General features: G+C 35.6%; 1 long non-coding RNA gene across 1 annotated transcript; it reads left to right on the forward strand.

Moving 5' to 3' along the window:
- The first annotated feature begins 3069 nt into the window (after nucleotides 1-3069).
- On the forward strand, nucleotides 3070-14517 carry LOC116590873. Its single transcript, XR_004285778.1, has 3 exons — nucleotides 3070-3165; nucleotides 13830-13833; nucleotides 14507-14517. It is a non-coding gene; the product is annotated as an uncharacterized LOC116590873 (long non-coding RNA).
- The last annotated feature ends 10398 nt before the right edge of the window (nucleotides 14518-24915 follow it).

Raw genomic sequence — 24915 nt, forward strand, 5'->3', positions numbered from 1 at the left:
CCAGAAGGAGGATATAATCTCTATTAAGACATTACCTTATGATATGATGAGCACATAGTAAATATTTAAGAAATAACTGAATAAACAAGTTGAATTCTTCCAAAAAGAATTCCTTTGAAATCCCTACATTTGGTTGATATTGTTGAGTCTACCACTAGCCTCTTTTATGACCTTTCTTCAAGATGCAATGCAAAGATGGTCCTGCAAAGTTACATTACCAATATCAAACACGTGGGGGAAAAAAAAAACAACAAATAACTAAAATCCAAATAGTTTAATTTGGCCAGAGAGAACTGATCTCAAAAAATTATCAAAGTTATAAATCACATTACTCTCTTATTAAAGAGGAATCTATGTTTTTAAAAATATGAATATTAATTTCTCAGTAAATAGAACTGTTAGTGGCAAGAAGAGCCAGCTAAGGAAAACAGAGAACTATTTTAGCCCAATATCTTACTTGCTGTGTAAACTTTATTTTGGTTCTTCATCTTATCTAATTTCTAAATCATTAAAATGTGACAAAATAGTTCCATAAAGAGATGATTGCACTTAATACATTAAATAAAACTATTAACACATTAGACATAATGAGATATTTTGTAAACTTAATTAAATTTCTTAGAACTAAGAAGCCTTACAAAATATTGTTCAATTGTGAGAAATTTACAAGCAAAGGATATTAAATAAGACTCTTCCTCTTACATCAGAATTTCAAGAAAGACCCAGAGGCCAAAATAATTAGTGTTAAATAGCCCCCATCCTATAGGGAGGAGTAACCATCAATGTAATACTTGGAAATACATGGCTCAAATAATTCTCCCAGCATCAATCATCATTAACCTTCAAGCTTTAAGGAGAATTCATGAAAGTAAAAACTGGAGGACAAGGTAATCAGTACAACCTTTCCTTTAAGGACAAATAGAAAAGAAAAACAAAGTATGAAAAAACAAAATCTATTTGAAAGTATCAAAGAATAACAAGATACTGAAGAATTACCAGGTGTGGTTCTAGGCAAGGCGAAAGCTGAGAGAAGAAAGCTTCTCAAGACAACTTTATCAATTTGTATTACTCGATATCTTTGCTGATTCTTGAAAATGTCCCTTAATGACTGAAAGCCTAAGCCCAACTTTTGATGACTTCCATGGACTAGAAAAAAAACTGAGGTTTTAAGTTCCACAAGGGAGGTAGAAGTAAATAGGGTAAACTATAAAAGGAAAGACAATTACAGGAACTGAAGATTAATTGAATCATCTCAATTACTGAATGTGGATTATGGTAATCCCATACTAGTTGTGCTACCAGGAAGCTGAAAAGCAAACAAAATTCATCTCTATAGAAAAGGAAGCTTTAAATTATTTCTGCAAACAATTTTAGACAGAAGGTCTAGCACATTGAAACAAACAACGAAACAGACTCACAAGGCAACTCAAATGAATAAAGCCAGCAAAAACAATAGACAATAGAAACATATCCAAATGGAATACAAAATTGGAGTTAATTTGCATAAAATTTGTAATAGTTCAACGATATAAAAGAAAAGATTGAGAATTGCATCAGCTACTTCAAAATATATAAAAGAATGAAATGAGAATTCCCTAACTGTAAAATACAAAACTGCAATAACCAAAATAAGAACTCAGCAAATGGGTTAACACCAGATAAGATACAGCTAATAAAACACTTAGGCTAATGGAGCATGGTTTGGAAGAAAACTTACAGAATAAAAAAGAAGTGACAAAAGAATGGAAAATATAAAACATAGTATGTAGGACATAGACGATGCCATGGAAAGAACTAACTTACTGAATTCAAGAATGAGTGAAGAAGGTGAGAATAGGAAAGAAACAAAAGCTGAAAAGATTATAGCTGAGAAATTTCTAATACTGATTAAAGGACTTCCAATCAAAGATATGGAGAGTTTTATAGGGTGTAAAAGAAACTAGGTGTATTATAGTAAAGCTGTTTTTGACAGCGAATTACCATGAAAAGAAATAAAGGAAGTATGATTTGGTATTCTTTAGGCAAATGGTTAATCACCCTAGGTGGAAGCTGGGAGATCCAACGAGAAACATGAAAAGTTTAACTACATGAATTAATCTAAATTAATATTGAGGGTTAGGACAAAAAGTAATTACATATATGTAATATATATAATAATTATATGTAAAGTTTATATATATATATGATTAAAATATAAGATAATAATGTCAAGCAAGTCAAGAGAGGAAATTTAGCTGAGGTATTCCAAAATTCAAAGTCTTTACACTGTCCTTTCAGATTATAAAAGTGCCAATTAATATTAGATTTTCTAAGTCAGTAATTCATGCTGTAACATCCAGAGAAACCACTAGTAAAATATTAAACATGCATAAAATTTCAAGCAAACATAAGGAAAAATGGATTAAAAAAAAAAAAACCCTCAAATATTCCAAAGAGAAACCTAGGTAATGTAGGGAAAATAGAAAACATTTATGGTCATAGGACAAAAGTCAGATATGTTGGTACATATGCTACATGTGAATATACTAAGGTCCAATTAAGAGCCAAAGAATCTCACTAATATCCCCGATGAATGTGGATGCAAAAATTCTCAACAAAATCCTAGCCAATAGGATCCAACAGTACTTAAAAGCATTAGTCACCACGATCACATGGGAGTTATTCCTGGGCTGCAAAGGTGGTTCAACACCTGTAAATCAATCAATGTGATAAAATATACTAATAAAAGAAAACAAGAACCATATGATTCTGTCAATAGATGGAGAAAAAGCATTTGACAAAGTAAGAAAGTAAAAGTAAGCATTTGACAAAGAAAGGAAAGATCCTTTCTTGATCAAAACTTTTCTAGTGTAGGGATAGAGGCTACATATCTCAATATCATAAAAGCCTCTATGAAAAACCCACAGCAAATATCATTCTCAGTGAGGAAAAACTGACAGCTTTTCCCCAAAGGACAGGAACACATCAGGGATGTCCACTATCACCACTGCTATTCAACACTGTATTAGAAGTCCTAGCTTCAGCAATAAGACAACACAAAAAGGCATCCAAATCAGCAAAGAAGTCAAACTCTCACTTTTTGCAGATGATATGATACTTTATGTGAAAAACCCTAAAGACTCCACCTCAACACTGCTAGAACTCATAATAGGAATTCAGTACAATGTCAGGCTATAAAATCAATGTGCAGAAAAAATCAGTCGCATTTCCACACACCAACAACAAGACAAAAAGAGAAATTAAGGAGTCGATCCCATTTACAGTTGTACCCCAAACCATAGGATACCTAGGAATAAATCTCACCAAAGACACAAAGAATCTGTATTCAGATAACTATAGAATACTCATGAAGAAATCGAGGAAGACACAAAGAAATGGAAAAGTGTTCTGTGCTCATGGTTTGGAAGAAAAAATTTTGTGAAAATGTCTATGCTACCTAGAGCAATCTACATATTTAATGCAATCCTTATCAAAATACCATCACCTTTTTTCAGAGAAATGGAACAAATAATCCTAAAATTTGTATGGAACCGAAAAGACCTCAAATAGCTAGAGGAATGTTGAAAAAGAAAACCAAAGCTGGTGGCAACACAATTCCGGACTTTAAGCTCTACTACTGAAAGACCCTCGATCCGCACCCAAGAAGCGGACACCAAGCCTCCACTGGATGCAAGTTGCAAGAGGTTTATTGGTTACACAGGCGCCTGCGGACGCATCAGCCTTTGTGGGCTGAGCGCGCCGGCCTAGGTTGGGGAGCAAATTATATAGGGCAAGGTTGGGGTGGCGGGAAGCGAGTTTACAGAAGCAGATGCTTGGTTACAGGGATCTGATTGGTTAACTTAAATGAAGCATTGTCAGGCACTGGGTTTAAGGTAAGGACACAACGGTTTGTTCTGGTGGGCCTTGGCTCAGCACTCTGGAAAGTCCCAGGTACACTCTATTCCTCATTTGTCTTTTCTCTTGACAGACCGGGTGATCACAGACAATAGACATCCTGGTATGTGTTGCCATACGGCTATGGGGACAATCAAGCCTTCAGCAAGGGGAGAGGGGGTGCTGTGGGGACATCAGGTTACTTAAACAAGCCTTTAGCAAGGGGAGAGGGGGTCTTTCACTACAAAGCTGTAATCATCGAGACAGTACGGTACTGGCACAAAAACAGACACAGAGATCAATGGAACAGAATAGAGAGCCCAGAAATGGACCTGCAACTCTATGGTCAACTAATCTTTGACAAAGCAGGAAAGAATGTCCAATGGAAAAAAGACAGTCTCTTCGACAAATGGTGTTGGGAAAATTGGACAGCCACATGCAGAAGAATGAAACTGGACCATTTCCTTACACTACACACAAAAATAGACTCAAAATGGATGAAAGCCCTCAATGTGAGACAGGAATCCATCAAAACCCTTGAGAACACAAGCAGCAACCTCTTTGACCTCAGCCGTAGCAACTTCTTCCTAGAAACATCTCCAAAGGCAAGGGAAGCAAGGGCAAAAATGAACCATTGGGATTTCATCAAGATCAAAAGCTTTTGCACAGCAAAGGAAAATGTCAACAAAACTAAAAGACAACTGACAGAATGGGAGAAGATATTTGCAAATGGCATATCAGATAAAGGGCTAGTATCCAAAATCTATAAAGAACTTATCAAACTTGGGGCACCTGGGTGGCTCAGTGGGTTAAAGCCTCTGTCTTTGGCTCAGGTCATGATCCTGGGGTCCTGGGATCAAGCCCCGCATCGGGCTCTCTGCTCAGTGGGAAGCCTGCTTCCTCCTCTCTCTCTCTCTCTGCCTGCCTCTCCTCTGACTTGTAATCTCTCTCTCTCTGTGTAAAATAAATAAATAAAATCTTTGAAAAAAAAAAAAGAACTTATCAAACTCAAGACCCAAAGAACAAATAATCCAATCAAGAAATGGGCAGAAGACATGAACAGACATTTCAGCAAAGAAGACATCCAAATGGCCAACAGACACATGAAAAAGTGCTCCACATCACTTGGCATCAGGGAATACAAATCAAAACCACAATGGGATACCATCTCACACCAGTCAGAATGGCTAAAATTAACAAGTCAGGGAACGACAGATGTTGGTGAGGATGCGGAGAAAGGGAACCCTCCTATACTGTTGGTGAGAATGCAAGCTGGTGCAGCCACTCTGGAAAACAGTATGGAGGTTCCTTGAAAAGTTGAAAGTAGAGCTATCCTATGATCCAGCAATTGCACTACTAGGTATCTACCCCAAAGATACAAATGTAGTGATCTGAAAGGGCACCTGCATCCTGATGTTCATAGCAGCAGTATCCACAATAGCTAAACTATGATAAGAGCCCAGATGTCCATCAACAGATGAATGGATAAAGAAGATGTGGTATATATATACAATGAAATATTATGCAGCCATCAAAAAACCCAATATCTTGCGATTTGCAATGATGTGGATGGAACTAGAGGCTATTACGCTAAGCAAAATAAATAAATCAGAGAAATACAATTACCATATGATCTCACTGATACGAGGAATTTGAGAAACAAGCCAGAGGAGCACAGGGGAAGGGAGGGAAAAATGAAGTAAGATGAAACCAGAGAGTGAGAGAAACCATAACCATCTTAATCTCAGGAAACAAACTGAGGGTTGTTGGAGTGGAGGGGCATGGGAGGGATGGGGTGGCTAGGTGATGGACATTAATGTAGGTATGTGCAATGGTGAGAACTGTGAACTGTGTAAGACTGATGAATCACAGACCTGTACCCCTGAAACAATAATAATACATTATATGCTAATTAAGAAAATAAGAGACAAAGAATCTCAAATTTAAATTAAATTAACTGTATGATAAATAAGACACATTTAAAATAAACAAATATAAAAAAGTGTGATTGTTCTACTGGTTACTAGAGAGCTTTGTTAAAGTCTCCCACTATAATTATGAATTTGTCTATTTCATCCTGTAATTCTGATGATTTTTGCTTTATATAAATTAACATGTTATTAGATGCATACAAATTTGGAATTTTTAATCTTTATGGTATATCACTCTTTCTATCTCTAATAATGATGTTTTCCCTTTAAATCTAGCTCATTTAGCCTTACTGTTATAAATAAATCTTATATTTTTAAATTAGAGAAAAAACAGTGATAATTTTAAAATTCAAAGAATAGGTGTTTATAATGTAAATCCAAGTTCAAAGTGTCTGCTGTACTCCTTTGGTTAAGTTCCATACATGTGTAGTATGACATTATTGTTTGTGTCATTTCAAATAGAAAATTACGGATGCCCTCTTCTAGTTTTCTCCTGCCAGGGTTTTCTACCATACATTCCAGTTCTCAGGTGCTGGAGAACTTCACCGTTTGGCCAGAAAGACTGGATTCTATCAGAGTTTTAGCCTTGTGCCTTTTTGTACAGTTCCAAGCAACTGTAGCACGGTGACAAGGGAAGAGGAAAAGAAAACAATCATGGGGATTCCTCCCATATTCTTCTATGACAGGAACCCCCTTTCCCACATTCTCTATCCAAGATCTCTTTTAGAATCTTAGATGTCTGTGCTCTTGTCCATTTGGAGCTGGTTTGGGGGCCAGGCAAGGAGAATAAAAAGAAATCAAAAATAAGAATTATATAAGAGGATGTCTCACACAGGGAATGTATCAGAAGTCCTCAAGGTGTGAATCAATTTTACACTGATTGCCCAACACCGGCAATTTATATTCAGGAATAAATGGGATCAGTTTAAATTTCTGGTGGTCCTCAATAGTGCATGGGCTCCCATTCTGCCTCCATAAATAGTCATCTTCTACTCTATTCTTAGCATGGATCAAAGATAATGAATAAATGATAATGAAAAGGGGAAAAAATTAAAAGATGAAGTCTTCAACAAGAACAGAATAGCAACTTTGATTATATATGTTTAGTCTAGGTAGATATGTAGAAATAATAGGACACTGAGATGCACAAAAATGCTGGTGGAGCTCCTATTTAGTTCTGACATTATTCTTTGTAGTTTAGAGATAGAGTCTAGCCACATTTTTCAGAAGATAGTTATGAGTTATAAGAAAAAGCTCACCAAAAATAAAATAACATTTTATTTCTGATTATTAAGAAGATATCATAGTTACATGAGTCAAAGGATCTTTAGCTCAAATTCATCCAAGATACACCAATCACCTCCAATAGACTGGAAATTTGTCTATAATAAATGTAGGTTCATGAGAATAATAGAGTTACATTTTCATTTTATAGGTCTATCATTGTAGGGTGCGTTTTCCTTAAAGAGAACTTCATTATTTCTATCACCTTCCTAATTGGAATCAAAGTACAAGAGACCTCAGTGGTCTTTTAAATATTTGAGAGCTAAGCATAGATTTCTTTTGATTATCAAAAACTTCATCTGGGATCCCTGGATCAAATTCGTCTATTACTCTTGGTAAGATAAGGTGATTCTGAGCTATTGCACCCGAAGAAGAACATAATGAAATGTCTGTAATATTTTCAGTCGCGTATCCCTGTCAGTGTATTTTGGAATTACATGAGTCTATTCTTAGAAAATGTGAAAGTTCTGATAAGCAATAGCTTTTCTTGATAAATTTATAGTTACAATGAGATTATGATATTGAAATATGACAACAAGATACAGTTCTTTAATCCAACTCAATAGATTACAAATATACACCGATTATATTATGATGGCTGAACCTATCACCACATCGTTCAACTGTATCAGGAAGGAAAACACTTAAAAATACTTTAAAAATTAAAAGAAGAAATTTAATCATACAACCTTGAATATTGTAAAATAAGAGAATATTTATTGTCATTATTGACTTAGTGGGTTTTTTGGCAGGTGACAATTTTTGCTAGAATCAGAAAGCCATGACTAAATTTCCTAAAGCCAGAAATGGGGTTTCAATGTTCTAAAGCTCAGTTATCTAACTGAGCGTGGCTTTTAAACCCTTGAAAAGTGACTAATACAAATTGAGAGATATTAAAAGTTAAAATATATACCAGATCTCAAAGGCATAACTTGAAATAAAAAAATATAAAACATATCATTAATAACTTTTAAACTGACTACATATTAAAATGATAATATTTCAGACACATTGGGTCAAATAAACTATACTATTAAAATTAATTCCATTTCTTTTCACATGTTTAAATGTGACTAGTAGAAAGTTTAAAAATACTTGTGCAGCTCACATTTGTGGCTCACATTCTATTTCCATTGGACAGTTATGTTCTAAGCCATATGTCATAATAACATTATTATTGTTGAGTAGAAAATTGTACTTACTATACTAGAACTCCTCTCCTCATGAAATATTCTAGCATAGTGTGTCCAGCTACCCCTTAGCAATCATGCATGTTCCCCTTGGTTTAGTGATAAATTTTTCATTCTTACTTTCTTAGAGGGTGAGCCTAATTATATCTGCTATGCATGTGTGGGTGCTGCAACTTCTTATCCTCATGTCTGTTTCTCTTATTATTCTGCAAGCTTCTTCAGGAGAAAGACCTATCAGCACATAGTATATTGCCAATAAAATTTAAAGAATAAATTTTAAAAGAGAAAGAAATTGACAAATACTCTATTTCATACATATCATTGCAAATGGCAAGATTTCCCTCTTTTTGATGGCTGAATAATACATTTACCATCTCCTCCTTATCCATTCATCTGTTGATGGACATCTAGGTTCTTTCCATAGTTTGGCTATTGTGGACATTGTTGCTATAAACATCTGGGTACGCATGCCCGTTTGGATCCTTACATTTATATCTTTAGGGTAAATATCCAGTAGTGCGATTGCTGGGTCGTAGGGTACCTCTATTTTCAACTTTTTGAGGAACCTCTTCCAGAGTAGCTGCAACAGCTTGCATTCCCACCAACAGTGTAGGAGGGTTCCCCTTTCTCCACATCCTCACCAGCATCTGTCATTTCCTGACTTGTTAATTTTAGCCATTCTGACTGGTGTGAGGTGGTATCTCATTGTGGTTTTGATTTGTATTTCCCTGATGCCGAGTGATGTGGAGCATTTTTTCATATGTCTGGTTAGTCATTTGTATGTCTTAGGAAGTTTCTACCTTAATGGACACTAAATGATGTTGCCTGGCTTATTTAAATAGCTGAGTTAGTTAGGACACTGTTAAGCTAATCAGAGTTAAACAGGGCCTCCCCATTCAGTCAGGAAGTTCTTTTACAGAATCTCTTCTAAATTAACCAGAGGGAAAATACAGATAGTACTACTGTACTTAAAATAACAGAAACACATTATTTCAGGATTTGTTTATTATATAATCAATATATGTTCACATAGGTCCTGTTAGGTGTCTAACATAGGGATACAAAGATTAGTAAGCATTATTCTTATATTTATGTAGTTCGCAGACTAGATGAGGAGAGTTATTCAATGTATTCTGAACTATCACTGAAGAATGTGCAGATTTTAAGGATGGAAAAAGTTATCAGTTCTTCCTGGCTTCATAGAAGAATTCAGGATTTAGCTAAAGCTATGAAAGGCAAGTAGGTGTTTGCATATACAGGTCAGATGAAGGAGGGAGAGCATTTTAGGGTAATCCACAAAGAGAAGGAAATAAAAATGACACTATTGAGACATAAAGGATAGTAATTCTATATTTTAGAGTTAGGGGATGTAATTTAGAAGTGGTAATAGGGTTAATTCATATACTCAATCTATTCAATAATTTGAGTATTATTTCTTGAGGAAATTCAGTGAATGTCTTAGGAGCTCTAGCTCTAGATTAAAATTTCCTGAGTTAAAATTCTCTACTACAACCTAAAAATGTGATCTTATGTAAATTTTTTTAAAAACATCCGTAAGCCTCAGTTTGCTTACATGTATACTAAGAAAGATAATGATAACAGTAATTACAATTTATAGAGTTGTTACAGGGATTAAATAAAATATTCCACTTAAAATGTGGAGCAATCACATGACTGGAGAACAATCACCAATGCTCTCCAGTCAAAGATCATTAGGAACATACTCGTAGATGAAAAAGCTCAATTAGCTACTCATTACAGAAAAACAGAAAAAATAATAATTTGTAAGATGCCTTAGAAAGAAACTGTTATAAAGTCTGGACTTTGGTTATGTGATTTAGGGAAAATTCAAACAAGCAGGAGTTTGCTCTAGTTTAGGTGTTGTCAGAAAATGGCGGCAATTCTCTGATTGGGTGTTTCAGTAAATTGTATCCTTTGAGAAAGCTGACTAGAGCAAGGTTTAAGGTTCTAATTGGTAAAGAAGTGTTATTAGCAGGAGAAAGGAGTGTTTGCTATTTTGGACAGTAATTTTGCCTCTGCTGACATTGTTATGAAATGGTCTTGTTTTGTCTTACAGTTTCAGAGTGAACCTATCCAATGTTAGTGAGATAATATTTTTTTTAAAGATTTTTATTTATTTATTTGATAGAGAGAGATCTCAAGTAGGCGGAGAGGCAGGCAGAGAGAGAGGGGGAAGCAGGCTCCCTGCTGAGCAGAAAGCCTGATGGGGGCTCGATCCCAGGACCTCAGGATCATGACCTGAGCCGAAGACAGAGGCTTAACCCACTGAGCCACCCAGGCGCCCCAGTGAGATAATTTGTATACAAGAGGAGAACAACATGATCTAGCTGTGTCAGACTAGTTCCTAGATGTCAGGGGCTGCTTTTTTTTTTTTTTTTTAATTTCTCAGCACAGTTCCTAATACATAATGGGCACTCAATAAATACTTGAAGTTACTTTCAGATGTCAAGTGGAGATGCAAGTAAATGGAGAGTTTAGCACTATGTTCTGAGAAACTCTTATCGTTTAATGTCCAGTGGAGAAAGAGGTTACAGCAGAAAATAAAAACAACCAGAGAGATGGAAGGAAAATAAGGAGGGTATGACGTCACAAAAGCTGAAGGAGGGGAATTTTTAGTATATGTACTGCCGAAGCGAGCACAGGAAGGGAATTTTTCAAGGAAGAAAAAAGTGGTGCAGAGCTAGCCAATATTTCTAAGTTAAGGGAGATGAGTTCTGAACACTGGAATTAGCAACAGGGAAGTCAGTGGCAACAATGATGGAAGAAATTTCAGTGGAGTAATGGCAGAGAAAGTCAGGTTTGGTAGGGTGAGAAATGAGCAGGAGCCAGAGAGCTGCTTACAAAGGGGGAACTAAAATTAGACTTGCTGAAGAATCATGGTGGGTCAAGGAGGATTTAAATTCCTTTTTAATATGGAAATTATTTTTCATATTTAAATGTTGATCAAATGATTGCAGTCAAGCAGAAGAGACCAAATCTACAAGAAAGGGAAAAATTGATAATGAAAGACAACTGATAATGAAAGGTTCTAGAACAAGCTGGCAGGAATAGATTCTAAAACAAATGTTAATAATCATAGGATCCATTGTGGGGTGTTTTGTTGCTGTTGTCTTTGTTTTTTTTGTTTGTTTGTTTGCTTGCTGTCAAAGTATTAGCCATAATCATCTAAATAAGGTTAAGTCACTGAAATGTTCTAAACTGATAAATAACATAATTGTATTTGTATCTCAGAAAAATAATGGCATAAAATAGAAGCTGGATTCAAGGATTTTAAAACTGGAGGCACAGACAACATTTAGGAGGCTAGTCCAATCATCCTGAAAAAAAGGCATGGACTTAAATGACAGCAATAAGAGCTGGAATAGAGAAGACAGGAAAACTCAAGTTCTCAGGGAGGGGGAGTGACATGCTATCGGGATCAGTTACAGCTGATGCCATGAGGGTTGCAAGGGTAAATGAGATGGCATGTAGTGGGTACTCCTACATTTTAGACTTTAGTTTTTTTGAGGAAAAACATAGTGCCATTCACTTTGTAAGAAATGCAAGAGGAAAAGCAGATTTGGACAGGACTGTCAGGGCATGGAAAATATTATGAACTTTCTTTAAAGTCATGTATTCACTCATCCATTAAACACATTTCTTAAAAATTACTTTATGTCAGGAATTATACTAAATTCTGAGGAAACCGTCATGAACAAAAGAGCTGTATTTCCTGCTCTATTGTACTTACTTTTGGGTAGTTTTGTGGGTGGTTGTTGTTTTGAGTTTGAGATGCTTTTATGATTTCTAAGTACATATGTTAAATAAATAAATAATTGAATAAACTAATGTAGGGTTCAGAAGAAAGGCTGAAATGTGTGTGTGTGTGTGTTTATTTAAAATGTACAAATATAAAAATACATATGTATATTGTGAGTGTGTGTTGGAAGGAAGCTGGAAGGAAGGAAGGAAAGAAGGAGGGAAATTGACATTGACGACATCCCCCTTAATGTAAGTGTCCTCCACCCCCAGCCAGCTGGAGCAAAGCAAAGTACGATTAAAGAAGGTCTGCTTCTTAAAAGTGGCCTAGATCATGGCTATTTTTGCGGTCAGATCATGTTAACTATCATTCTGACTTTCATACGCAAATAAACAACTTATATTTAGTCACATGTAATAACTGATTTACCTTTGAGTTCAGACAGAGCTGGGTTTCAGTTCTAGCTCTGCCCATCCAGGTTTAAGAACAAATAACAGCCAGCATTTATTGAGAACCTACTATGTACTAGCCCAGTGTAAGGTACCGAAGAGCATGGTTAATAATCCATTGTCCTTGCCCTGGAGATGCTTCTATATTCATGAAGCAGGTTAATTTTCATTTCAGCCAACATGAGGAAAAAAAATCTTTCTCACAGAGTTGTGGGAAATAAGTGGGGCAAGTATGCAGAATGCTTTATGGATGGCACCTATTTCTCTGGATCATGCTATGAAGTCAGTCAAATAGTAACATCATCTTTTAGCGTCACAATGTCACCAAAAGTACATCCTTCCAAAAATTACTCAATACTTCTATTTCCAGTGTTGTTAAGTGTTGCCAGTAGAGTGTTATATATATTATATAAAACAAGTGTTATACTTATTCCCTAAAACAAGGGAATCTTAACAAGAGTTATACTTTCATGGGATGATTTTACAAGCTAGAGGCAACACTTTCTTGGTAGGATATAGTTATATCAAAGCATCCATCTGGTGTAAATAATAAATGGCATATCCATCCTGAACTTCATGTCCCACAGAGTCTTGATGAATTAGCTTTTTACCAAATTTCTGTTTCTCGGTATTATTCAATGTCTTCTCTAAAAGCACCAGGATGACTTAGGGAAGAGGTAATTAAGGAAAGAATTCAAAAGGAAGAGAATCATAAAAAGGGGGAATATGCCATACATTTTCACTAGTATTTGACAGTGAATCAAAGTATTAAAAAGTTTTGTACATCAGTACATTTTGTCAACTGCCTATAGATTTTTCAGCCCTTTTTAAAAAAAACATTTATTTGAGAGGTAACGATTTATTTAAACCATTTATTTGAGAGAGAGTGAGCATGAGCAGGGGAAAGGCCAGAAGGAGAGCTGAACAGGGAGTCTGATGCACAGCTAGATCCTAGGACCCCAAGATCATAACCTGAGCCAAAGTCAGATGCTTAACCAACTGAGCCACCCAGGTGTCCCAAATTCTCAGCCCTTTAAATTCATGTGTTGAAAAGCTGAAGATCCTTTACTTGTCAAATTGTACCTTAGGGACTATGGCCCAAGTCTTTGTTGACTTTCTGGAATCCACAAGCTACCACAAAAGTCCTAAGAAGTGTTCACTTTCTGGTTCTAGTAACAACTCTCTTTGTACACTCATGGGTATGCTGCCTGCAAATCCTCCATGCAATATTGTATGGAATGCATTCAGTAATTATTAACCAGGAGTATGTGCAAATCTTCTGGGAGAGAGGATTTCTACAAAAGGTGATTCTCACAAGGAAGATTTTTTTCCGTAAAATGAGCAATGTCTAAGACACCTAACTATACCTCTTTTAAGATAAATATATAGATAAAAGAGAGGAGGGTGGGGGTGGTGCTGTAACTCACATGTCCTAGTAAACTTCGCTTTCTTTAGAAAAAAGACATTCTCAAACTTCAATGTGCATTAACAAAGTGATTGACCCTAGGGAATATTCTAGAAGTATTTAGAGCTTTTTATGTTCACATGGAACAATGGAGAAAATCACATTAAACTGCAATAAAGCATACAGGTATTTTAACCCTTTTCCCATCAATCTTCCACCACATCTCTGGAAGTAGTATAATCTATTACCACATCAATGGTGCAATGAAACACACACATCTCCTTAGCATCAGGCTTTCTTTCTGGTTATAGATTTAAATCCTTTTAATACCAAATCCCAAGGCTGTCAAGAAATTTCTATGAGTGAGATTTGACTATACATTAGTCATTTGGGGCTCAGTAGACTTTCATATGGGCTGTGTCAACTTTACCTAATCCATGTGATTTTTCAATATAGTAAATAAAAGGAAAAAAACCCACAAACTTTAGAATTAGACTTAATTCATATAAGTCCCCTGTATTAGTCAGGGTTCTCCACAGAAACAGAACCAATAGGATATATAGATACATATAAAAGGAGATTTATTATGAGAATTGGCTCATGCAATTATTGAGGCTCAGAAGTCCCACATATGCCATTTGCAAGTTAGTAAACTAGGAAAGTCAGTGGTTTAATTCAGTCTGAGTCCAAAGGTCTGAGAACCAAGGGACTGGATGGCAGTGATGGTGTACTTCAGAGACTGAAGGCTTGAGAATCAGGAGCTCTAATATCCAAGGGCAGCAAAAGATGTCCCAGCTGAACAAGAGAGAGAGAATTTGCCCTTTCTTTTGCCTTTTGTTCTATTCAGTTCCCTAATGGATTGAATGATGCCAGCTCATACTTGGGAGGGTGGACCTTCTTTACTCAGCCTATTTGATAAAATGCTAATCTCTTCCAAGAACATCCTCATACCCAGAGATAAATGTTTTATCAGTTACTGGGGAATCCCTTGGCCCATGAGAGTTGACGCATAAAATTAACCCTCATATCCTCTATCCCTACAATCTTTGCGATGCTCAAAAAATAATGTATAATATTGATCTTTGGTTTTCTCACCTGTAAAGCAGTAATAACAATACATTTGTAGAGTTATAAATTAAAAAAAACAACTCTAGGATTAAAAAGTATTTATATGCCTAATACATAGTAGATGTTTAAAACATTATAGCTATTATTTTTAATTATAAATATGGATTACTGTCAACAAAGGCAAACTCTAAGATGCAATGCTGGTAGGAAACAGCAGCATTTCGAGTATACTTCACAGTGAAAAAGGATTCTTGAAATCAGCCCTTCCTCTATGTTCTGAACAAAGAAAGAGTGCAATAAAATTTCTGCAGGACAGAAAACGATGCCTACCGGTTATATTGTGTGTGTGTGTGTGTGTGTTTCTTAAAGATTTTATTTATTTATTTGAGAGAGAGAGAGACAGAGATAGTGAGAGAGAGCAGGAGTGGAGAGGGGAGGGTGAAGCAGGCTCCCTACTGAGCAGAGAACCGGACGTAGGGCTCCATACCAGGACCTTGGGATCATGACCTGAGCCAAAGACAGACACTTAACCAACTGAGCCATCCAGGCATCCCTTGGTTATATTGATTTTAACCCTCTCTCCTCAATGTGCAGTTTCCTAAACTATCTGAAATACACATTTTAGGATGCAGAATTTTAAAACAGCCCGAGGACTTTCACCCCCATGTTATTCCCATGATTCAGTTTCCTTATATGGCAAGAGGGAAGGGGTTTTATAGTAGTAAAAAAGTCCCAGATCAGTTGGCTAAATTAATCAAAAGGGAGAGTGTATGGGTGGGCCTGGATTAATCAGGTGAAGACTTTTAAAAGCAAGCTTAGACCTTCTGGGACGTTAGAGAGATTCCCCTGCTGGCATTGAAATGTGGCTTCCATATTGTGAGAGATATGTAGGAGAGTCATATGACAAGGAACTGGGAGTGACCACTATGACCTGAGAGTGGCCCTTAGTGCAGCCAGCAAGAAAAAAGGAACCTGAATTCTATAGCAAAGAAGAGAATTCTGCCAAAAATAATGTGTGCCTAAAAGAGACCGCTAAACTCTAGAAGGGGTTTGACCCTGGCTGATCTCTTGGTTGCAGCCCATGAGACTCCTGACATATAGACGGTGAGATAATAAATGCATATTTTCTTAACCTGCTAAATTAGTGACTATTTGTTATACAACAGGAAAGAACAGATAAAAAAAATTCACCTTTCTCTAATCTTCTAACAGGCTATTTACATGATGGTTCAGGAAAACATACTGTCCAGTGGTTTGAGAGTCGGAAAAGATTGTGACTAGAATAAAGTGATTTCAGCAAGCAAGACATTTGAACAGGCTTAAAATTTTTCAAACATTTAGGCAAAGTTAGTTAGAATGCAATATCAGGGCAGGAAGATAGTTTTTTAAAAGAAGAAGAAACCTCACTTCCAATTCCATTAACAAACTACTCACCATTAGCAAAACTAAACCAATCCAAATTGTAGTGTTCTTAATTAAAGACACAATAACTTGACCGCTATTCTAATAAAGTAGTCAAAGTGTTAGCAGACAATTTAATTGGAAGAAATGACTCTCTTTACCAGCATAAATAATGTAAACAATCTCACAGAACTAATTATGAGTGACTGGAAACCATTAGAAGGGTTAATAATAGATTTAAATGTGAATCCTTGAGTTTGGTTAGCTATTTTGATATTACGTGACTTACACTGTCATATATGCCCTAGATATTTATGAGTTCCAAATATGATCTAATAACTTAATATCTAAATAGAAAGAAGTTTCAAGCTTTGGAAAAGAGGAAAATGAGCTTGAGAATCACCATAATGACTTCTTAATTTGAAACCTGTATATACTGAAACAAAATAAGAAAAATTGATACATAATTATACATGTTTTAGGTGTGAGCCCATGAGAAAGAATAGGGAATCTGTATTTCTTTTTCATAAAGAAAGTTAAAGTTAAAACCATCAAACAGCAAAACGAAGTTGTACTGCATTGAATCTGTTATGAAGAAATACACTGGACTTGAAGAAATACACTGAAAGGGTGCCTTAAAGACACAGAGTATAATAATGACTTATAATTACACTTATAATAATAAAGGTGCCTTAAAGATACAGAGGTAATAATGACTTCTGGAAAACTGGCAGGAAATGAGAAAGTATCAATGAGCCACACACTTTATTTCTTGTGAGCTGCAAACAGATTAGTCATTTTAGAGAACTTATGTAAATAGATTTCATTCATGAGGATTTGAAAATTTAAATCTGAATGTGTGTGTCTGTATGTGTGAGTGTGTGAATGTATATTTGACAATTTGCTTGTGTATGTGTGCAAATATGAATGGAAAGGCAGAAAGGACATATAAGGAAATTCACCCAAGATTCTTTGCCCCTTACCTAAATGGATTTAAAAGGAATTGTCACATTTGTCAACCATATTCTTAGGAGCACAAAGAAAAACTGATTTGTAGTTGTATATGAGTAGGTCATTTAGTGTGAAGGTTGTATTTCAAAGTCTTCTAACTATTTTACTTTATTCCCAATCCAGGTAAACTTTTCAAACACACACACACACACACACACACACATCCCTTAGCCAGGAAAAATGTGAGTCTAACAGAAAACAAGTGAGCTCCATTTTCTGACTGTATCCAAAGTTTGAGCATTGGTCCCATCCATGCACAGTGTTGATGGGGCAGTGTGGATATCGTTGATGGCTACTACTTATGAGCCTGTCCTCATTCTAAACTTTTGTATTTAGAGGGACATAAAAAAGTTAAAAAAAAAAAAAAGTAATATCCATTGATGTTGAGCAAATGACATGCTTGGCTTCCCTGGTGGTCAAATGAATGTTAAACTTCAATGAAAGCTCTTCCCTAGGGTAATATTGAGATTTCCTAATGTAAGGGGATAGTTTGGGGGTATAAACAAGGGATTAGCACTGGTTTCACCACCACATTTTTCTATGTAACAATAGCCAGTTTTATTTAAAATTATTTCACTATGCAAGAATTCATGTTCCTTGTAGAAAAATTAGAATATACAGAACGTGAAAAGAACATAATTAAAAGCCTCCACAGACTTCTAGCAGTTTTAGTAGAATATTCTTCCCTTTTATCTAACCAAAATATATATATATGCATGTATATGCATAGCCTTTAAAAATACAATAGCTAACATAAAACTTAAATGAAAAATCCCCTGGGTAGCTAAACCACTCTGGGTTTTACAGCAACAAAAGTTGGAGGGTGCAGCCAAGAGTCCCCATGGGTCCTCTGAATTGCAAGGGGAAGCCCATGATATAGAGTAGGATATGGTGATATTTATCAACAACAATGTCTATATTTTCATAGATCCTAGCAATAAACATAATACTTGTCACATATTTAATAGGTTAAAATTGTATTATAATATATTGATACGATACATAGATACAAGCCTTGCTTCAGGGTGTAACTGCACTGAATACCAGGCTAATAAAAACTGTAGCAAGAAACAGTTTTACGACCCTCCATTGACTTGTGTTTTACATTATGTTATCTTATTGCAGACATCTGAATTAAAGGTTAACAAACACTATTTAATGGTGTCTGAACAAATGAGTGTACAGTGCATGAATACATACCTCTTGGAATTTTTTTTTTTTATCTGTTTTGATACTGCACATGCTTTGTGATTTGGGTTAAGACATGACTGTAAGTGGGTGATGGCTCTTGACTAACTCTTTTAAGGACTATGAAATAGCACATTTTGTTAGGCTTCCTCCAATTAAGTGCATATCCACCATTAAAGCAATCTGTCATTATTTTAACAATGTCATTAACATCTACAATATAATTCACAGGGTCTTTGTTCTTCTTTCAAAATTAGTAGCACATACATTTATATAGAAAGCTTGAAATACAAAAACAAATTTAAGCAGCTTTCAACTCTAAGCTAGACAAATATTTTTAAATGGGTTACATAGGAAGTATGGCTTTACAAAGAAAAGAAAAGCCCACAGAAATTATATGTCCATTAAAATGGATTAATAATATAAAATATAAATTACTTTTCTTTCCAATATAACAAATCAAGAAATATGGCTTAGTGTACTACTAAACATACTGGGCCTAATGAAAATAATTTAAATTATTGGGCTACTGACAGTAATAATTAGTGTATAAATTTATGATTTTTATATACAAATGATTATTATCAGTCTTTAGAAATATTTTGGAAAAATTTTTATGCATAAAAATAATATATTAAGTTCCTAATAAAAATAAAATTTTATGAGCAAATTTAGATGATAATATTCAACTTTAAATTGCTAAAATACATCTTATTTATTACTATGGTTTCAGTAAATAGAGTAAGATTCAATTAAAAATAAATGGAAGGAGATAGTTGAAATTTACAAAACAGAGTAGAGGTTCTGTTCCAAGAAGAGCATATTTTTCTACATTAAGAATATATATAGAAATATATGTATAGTCTATATATTTGTATAGGTACATAAGTACATACTATTATATAAATATGAGTTATAAATTGATACATACTTATTTTCTGTTACCTTAAGTTGTCAATATGTATAAAAGCTCTATTAGTTTAACAAAATTTTCATCACCAACAGTGAGGTTACAAACAAGATGTCAAATGAAACTTAACTAGAAGCATACAGATACTACACTCATTTTACAGATCATAGAAACCTCTGGACTTGACTTGCTCTCTCTTGCAATGGCTCTTAGAATAATCTACTACATATTATAGATGGTCGGAGTTATGTCTTTTATCCCTTCATATAATAAAAATTCTTTAAAGATTAATATTCTGTAGGAATTCTTTAAAGATTAACATTCAGCAGGAATCTATCAAAATCCTAGAGGAGAACATGGACAATAACCTCTTCGACATCAGCCACAGCAATTTCTTTCAAGATATGTCTCCAAGGGCAAAGGAAACAAAAGCGAAAATGAACTTTTGGGACTTCATCAAGATCAAAAGCTTCTTCACAGCAAAGGAAACAGTCAACAAAACAAAGAGGCAACCCACAGAATGGGATATTTGCAAATGACACAACAGACAAAGGGCTGATATCTAAGATCTAAAAAGAATCCTCAACAGTCAAAAAAACAGATATCTAAGATCTAAAAAGAATCCTCAACAGTCAAAAAAACAGATAATCACATCAAAAAAATGGGCAGAAGACAGACAATTCTCCACAGAGGACATACAAATGGCTAACAGACACATGAAAAAAAAGTTCATCATCATTAGTCATCAGTGAGATTCGAATCAAAACCAAAACCACATTGAGATACCACCTCACACCAGTTAGAATGGCCAAAATTAACAAGACCGTAAACAACAAGTGTTGGAGAGGATGTAGAGAAAGGGGAACCCTCTTACACTGTTGGTGGGAATGCAAGTTGGTGCAGCCACTTTGGAAAACAGTGTGGAGATTCCTCAAGAAATTAAAAATAGAGTTGGGGCGCCTGGGTGGCCAGTGGGTTAAAAAGCCTCTGCCTTTGGCTCAGGTCATGATCTCAGGGTCCTGGGATCGAGTCCCACATCAGGCTCTCTGCTCAGAAGGGAGCCTGCTTTCCTCTCTCTCTGGCTGCCTCTCTGCCTACTTGTGATCTCTGTCTCTCAAATAAATAAATAAAATCTTAAAAAAAAAATAGAGCTACCCTATGAGCCTGCAATTGCACTACTGGGTATTTACCCCCAAAGATACAAACGTAGTAAAAAGAAGGGCCACCTGTACCCCAGTGTTCATAGCAGCAATGGCCACAGTCGCCAAACTGTGGAAAGAACCAAGATGCCCTTCAACAGACGAATGGATAAAGAAGATAAAGATAAAGTCCATAGATACAATGGAGTATTATGCCTCCATCAGAAAGGATGAATACCCAGCTTTTGTGTATGGGCGGGACTGGAGGAGACTATGCTGAGTGGAATAAGACAAGCAGAGAGAGTCAGTTATATGGTTTCATATTGTGGAGCATAAGGAATAACATGGAGGACATTGGGAGAAGGAGAGGAGAAGTGAGCTGGGGGAAATCGGAGGGGGAGATGAAGCATGAGAGACTGTGGACTCTGAGATACAAACTGAGGGTTTTGGAAGGGAGGGGGATGGGGGTTGGATGATCCTGGTGGTGGGTATTAAGGAGGGCACATATTGCATGGAGCACTGGGTGTGGTGCATAAACCATGAATCTTGGAATGCTAAAAAATAAAATTTTTTAAAAAAGAAAAAATATTGTCTTTCCTTTATTCTCACAGACTTTTAGCCCAGCACCTTGCATATTACAAACACTAAATTAATAAATGTCCTATAATTATCTTAAATATAACATGTTCAAAAATAATGTACTACCTCAACTTCAAGAGCTCTTTCTTCTCAAGATTCCTCATCTAGGTAAAGTTTCCAACCACCTACCTTCCCAAGCAAAAAAACAGGTAGTCATCCATAGTTCTTTCTCTATAGTCTCAAATTCATTCAAAATCCTGTTTCAAATCCCAATATTTCTCAAATCTGTCTTCTTTTTTCTGTCCTCACTGACCCATTTCTTGCTAAACCCTCTTTTTCTTAGCATCCGTCCTAACAGTTTAGTTGCTCAATACCTTTCTGATGCTAAAACTTGCAATACAGCAACACCTGGATGGCTCAGTTGGTCCTGATCCCTGAATCCCAGGATCAAGCCCCCGTCAGCTCCTGGCTCAGCAGGGAGCCTGCTTCTCCCTCTCCCTCTGCTCCTCCCTCACCATTCTCTCTTTCATTCACTCTCTCTCTCAAATAAATAAATAAAATCTTAAAAAAAAAAAAAACTTGCAGGATATTTGAGTTCTATTTCCTGGGTCCAAAAACACAATACTCCGTGGTACTGAAATAAGTTTGATTCAGTCCAGTGAGAATTTGTGGGTACTTCCCAAATATGCTCCACAGTAACCATACTGCAACCCCCTTCATTTCTCCTTTCTTCTCAGTTTTTTGCCTTTTTCATAATTTTCCCCATCGGGGTAACTCAACATTTGTTTGAGGGTAGAACCAAAAGTCTTAATGTGGCTTAAAGGATAAACCCAAGATATTAAACATATACTGTATGAAATAAGGCCAACAAGAACTTAAATTTGTAAATTAAACACTGCATAGACAGACAGGGATAATCCATTTTAGGTGTAAAGGATTATCAACAAAGATCAGGTCTGTGCCTTTTCTTCAATGAGAGCTTTTAAGACACAGTGATGAATTTCTGGAAAACCTTTTCTCTAAAAGGTTAGTGGTCCTCAACTAAAGTGAACTCAATTATTTCACTTCACCCTTTATACAAAATCTTTTCCCCCTAAAATAACCACCTTAACAAAAATACTATCACAATGGTGAATTATTATACTGTACCACACTGAGTTAATGGCTCCTGAGGCTCTTTCATGCTAATTCACGTAATCAAAAGGAGAAGTAATTGCCTCTTCTTTTTTAAAAAAAGATACAGTACATGGCAACAGAAATTTTATCCTACAAATCTAATGATAAACAAATTCCCAGTTTATTTGTTCATCCAATACACATTTCCTAAGCCCTTACTGGTGCAAACCAATGGACCAGACCAGGCTAAGTGCTCACTCTTGATTCTCCATGCCTCATCAGGGTACCTAATCAGGTTTTCAAACGAGAATAATGGCAATCGACATATGGCATACAGTGACCATTTTGACATTACACAGAATTCATGTGGAGATTCCCAGATAACAAGATAGCTATAATGGCAATATTATACCAGTTGGAATCAGAAGACCACAATCTAAACCATATGTTAGATTCATACTATCTATTTTAACTCTTTAAAGTCATCTAAACTCTCTGACCTTAAATTTTTTCATTGACCAAGCACTAAGCATTTTATTGAGCAAGCATTAAGTAAGATAATAGACAGGTATTTGATAACTGCATGATGTTCCACACGATTGTTGCATTAGTCTTCACAACAGCTTTATAAGGCAGACATTGTATGGATGGGGAATCAGAGCACAGTGAGGAGAGGGAGGCGCCAAGGTCAATAGTGAGGAAGCAGGAGAATCTCTATGTAAACCAAGGTGGTTTGACTTTAGAGTTAACACAGGTTACTGCATAATGTAATACCTTCTTCAGTACATCATTGTGAGGAGTTAAAAAGATAAATAAAAAACACATCTTACAAAGCCTAACGTACCATGTAACTTTAATGAAAATTGCCTACTGCTATTATTAGTCTACTACTAATCTGTTTTTCAAAGATTGCCACAAACTTCCCTGTATTAGCAAACCCGAGAAGTAGGAAAGTTCCTCTTGTTCCCCTCTTGGTTAAATGAAGAAAGAGCAGAAGGAAGAAAGGAAAATACTGTTACCATTCTCAGGCACTTTCACATAATATCTCATTGAAGCCCCAGACAATACTCCCGCTATATAGATAAGGAATCTGAGATCCAGAAAAACAAGCAGGTTCTTTCTACCATATCACACTTCCTTATGAGATAGCAGATGAGGTATCTCCACTATATCTAAGGTAAAAACCCAGCTTAGTATGTCCACTATTTACTATAAATAAATGTTCAATGCATATATACACTTGCTTAACAACGATGTCCTCATCTGAGGTTAAATTATGATTCTCCTCTTTATTTATAGATTCTAGGAAACAAGAGAATTGTGTGCCCCATTGGAATAATCAAATACAAGTCTACTACTTTTTTCAAAGAGCTAGAGGAAAAATTAGGATGAGCAGAATTCATTTATAAATCTATTGGTATACACGAAGGAGACCATACAACTGCATGAGATACTTTGCTGACTTAAGATGAGTAGTTTTCTTCAGCCTTAAGTTTACATGTAGAAATTAGCTCCATTCACAGTTTTTAAGTTCTTTCTATTAGATTAAGAGAATGAGAAATTTGAATAGACATATTCTTTCACAGTTACAAAATATACATATTTTTTACTGTTTCTTATAGTTTTATTTGATTGTTTTGTTAACTCACCGATGTTGAACACAAACCTGTAGGTTTTAAAAAATTAACTTTTAATTGCATAAGCATTTGTTCATTCATTTACTTAATCATTCAAAAATCATTTTTGGACATCTGATAGGGACTGGCCCCTCGAACAGAGGTTTCAGAGATGCAGAGGGATGTAGCAGACCTGACCCCTGCCTTCCAAAGCTCACTGTCTAGTCTTGGGAGTTGAGAAGGGAGAAGAGAATAATCCAAGTAATATAAACATCATGTAATGAATATTTTCATTGGAGAAGGTACTGGTTGCTATGTGAGTACTTAGTTGGATACCTAACTTAGTCTAAGGAGTCAAGTAAACTTTCTGGAAGTTGGGGCATGACACTTAGAGTTCAAAATGAATAAGCAAGGCCAATGGGGTCAGGGGAAATGATGTGGAGTTGGTGGTACTCCAAAGAGAAGAACCAAATTGCACAGGGTCTGGTTTCCCACGGTGGCCTTGACAGATACCACCCATTAGGCCCTGTTTCTTAAAGAATAATCTTTAACTTCAGAAAAAGTACTTTAGTAGAATTACCATAGTAAATATAGAAGTCATGCTTGAATAGCATCCTGAACTATGGTTCTACAATATATGGTCTTAAACTGGGAATGAGCATAACTGTCCACACTAAGTGAATTATTATCACCTTTAGATAATCAGGCATCATGTTCTATTAATTGGCATGCCAAGTACTTGATAACACCAGATATTACAGCTAATGCAAATGATTATTTTTCTTGTGAGTTTAATTAAGGGTCTCCATATTGATGTAATTAAAACTGCAGTGGCATTTGAAATGCATCACCTAAATAAAGTACCATAAGATTTATGCTATAAAGATTAGTAAGAGCCTAAATAATTGCAATTGGCATTATTTTATCCCACATACGTTATTTTTCTGAAGAAATCAGTCTTTGCTTATATGTATGGCCATATTATCATCAAGTAT

The sequence above is a fragment of the Mustela erminea genome, chromosome 5 (genome assembly GCF_009829155.1).
Source record: "Mustela erminea isolate mMusErm1 chromosome 5, mMusErm1.Pri, whole genome shotgun sequence".
NCBI classification, from domain to species: domain Eukaryota; kingdom Metazoa; phylum Chordata; class Mammalia; order Carnivora; family Mustelidae; genus Mustela; species Mustela erminea.